The sequence below is a fragment of the Armigeres subalbatus genome, chromosome 2, assembly GCF_024139115.2.
Source record: "Armigeres subalbatus isolate Guangzhou_Male chromosome 2, GZ_Asu_2, whole genome shotgun sequence".
Classification (NCBI taxonomy): domain Eukaryota; kingdom Metazoa; phylum Arthropoda; class Insecta; order Diptera; family Culicidae; genus Armigeres; species Armigeres subalbatus.
The window spans coordinates 8200242-8202958 of NC_085140.1; the positions used below are offsets into that span (position 1 = coordinate 8200242).

The 2717-nt window shown below is 32.5% G+C and overlaps 1 long non-coding RNA gene across 1 annotated transcript; it reads left to right on the top strand.

Annotated features, from left to right (window-relative positions):
• Positions 1–1091: 1091 nt before the first annotated feature.
• Positions 1092–1505, top strand: LOC134214002 (uncharacterized). The gene is made up of 3 exons (XR_009979595.1): positions 1092–1200; positions 1293–1364; positions 1426–1505. It is a non-coding gene; the product is annotated as an uncharacterized LOC134214002 (long non-coding RNA).
• Positions 1506–2717: the final 1212 nt, after the last annotated feature.

Here is a 2717-nt window from a genome sequence, read left to right on the forward strand (position 1 = left end):
ATTCATAAATTACGTATAAACAGAAGCCTGTTTCGAAATAGACATTTTTTTTATGTCTTTATTAAGGAGACTTTCAGCCCGAGGCTGGCTCGTCTCCGGAAATAGAAAATTAATTAAATTCTAGACAAACATTTCAAATGGGCCTACCTAACATCTGCCATAATCTGAGAAATATGGGATGCAATATTTGGCAGAAGAAAATAAATCTCAATTAAAATTCCAACTTGGTTCAACGATTTTTAAATCGTTCTCAGCCAAAATAATAGTCGTAGAACTGAATAAAAGTAATGGTTTTCCAGTTCAGGTCATTTTTCTTGGATTTTAAGACACTTTTGCTACTTTGGACCTTTTGCATTTAAACAATCAGATGAGACCTGTTATATAGGACATTATTCTTAAATCAAATTCACATAGGACCTTGAATGAAAATTACTCAAACTTTGCAAAAGGAGGCTAGTTTGAGGTGGATAGTTCAGAGGATCATGCATAATTAAGCGAATATTCATATTCTTCAACATTAACTTGTTGCATATTGGATCGGTGTATGTATCGAATCATGTACAGGACATTGATACACAGAAAGAAAGAATATTGTTTTACTAAATATGTTGTACTTTGCTTTTGAAAAGTGCTTTATTTTCATCAAAATAAAAGTAAAACTGTTCAATACCAAAGTGTATTTTGTGATCTGAAAGTATTTTTTTCTAGCTCTAAATGTAAATTTGAAAGTTCATATTTTCAACATAAAAACTTTAGAATTGTCAAATCACATAACAAAATTGGCACAAAAGCATCAGATCGGAACACACCGAAAAGAAATAGATACGTTTCTTTTAAAATCAATAGATTCTCGGTTTTAACACTTTTTACATTTTATGGCGCAAAATACTTTTAACTATAATACAAAGTATTCTGATATTTTGTTAAATTACCTTCTAATTCTTTATTCTTAACAAAAATGGAATTCCGCATTTTTTGTAAGGGTATAGTTGCGGTACTATTTTTAGTCCTTAAAATCTAAAGGTAATATTTTTTTATACTTAAATTACGGGAGCTTTTCTCACAGTGTCCCCTTTTCCATCAACACCACCAAAACATCAGCCATCAAAACATTCTATGTTCCTGCGGATATTCCTATTAACAACGGTACATCGATCTTCGCCGTAGATTAGAGATCAACCAACGGAATCAAAAAAACAGGTTCGTTTAGTAAAATACTCTATTATATAGATACTATAGAAAAAGTCGTGAATAGTGTCTGATACTTGGTCTGATGGATGTTTTTATAACAGACGGAGTGGAAAGCAACGTAGAATACACCCGCCTACACGAATTTGTTGATGTAACGGAGAAATGGTGAACAGGTTTGTTTGGCAAACTAATATTCTGATATACTTATTTAGCTTGATAATCATTTTTCTACAGAATCGTAATGCCGATGACGGAACGGTCGAGGACGGCGGATGGCGATGGTGGGGGTGGCGGCGATGAGGGAGCATTTTAAGATCACAGGTGGCCTGCCCTGAAGTGGATATTTATGAATATTGTAAAATAATACGAGAAACAATGAAATAAAATTTGTTAAAATAGAAAGAGCATGATTGATGAAGGACAAGCCGGGGGGTAGAGAGTGGGGGTGAATGGTGGGAAGGGTTTTCTCTTTTGGTCCAGTGAAAGTTGAATTTCTAAATAAAAGTATTCTACTCTCATTTCACCATTTCGATTTGACAGTTCTACAATGTGTTTTGAATGTTCAAACTTTTAATTTGATAGTGACGAACAACTTTTTATTAGAGGGTTAGCGGACTTTTGTTATGAACATACAATACTCTCTACGAAAAAGAACCAACGCAACTTTTTATTTTAACCAATGTTTTTTTCAATATCACCAATGATATTTCTTTGTGTGTAACATCTAGTACCCATGTGGTTAATTTGCGAACCAATTAATTTTTGTGTACAGTGTTGCCAGATCGCCAGTTTTTACGAGGACAAACATTGTTTAATCCAACAAAAATGACATTAATTCGGTTCTATAGTCGCATTAATGACATGGCGAACAGTGCTGATAAGATCTATATTGAACTTGAGTGCTGCTCAAAAGCCACTTTTGGTGAAATATTCGGCTGATATACCCGAATAAAAATGTACTATTGGTTTAATAGTGTAAACAATTGAATTACCATACCATGTACGGTATACAATAGGATGCAATGTTTCTTGATGGTTGCACAGATTGTATCAACACTTAGGATACAATACATCAACATATTTCTCTAATGTAACAATACTTGCAATTGTTTTTGAAACGTTTTCGTACATAAGATTCATACATTGATAACTTTTGAAATGTTTCATTACATTGCATATAAACTATTTAACAATATTTGCCTCATAGCGCCAAATACGCATTTTTTCCCTTTAAATTGCATTGTTGAACAGTAAAGCTGTCACAACTGAGAAATCAAAAATCGTATTGTTTTACTATAAAATTACAATACAATCCATCGTATTTTGAACAGATTTGTTCGGATATTTCAACAATATATTAACCATACACTCTATTGTGTGACGAAAAAAATGTATGGAAAAATTTCAGATTTTGTATAGTTACGATACTTAACAACCCGTACATTCTATTGCGAAAACTTCATTTACATTTGAATAAATGGTTCATAACAATGCATTCAAATGTATTTCTATGGTTTCATTTACAA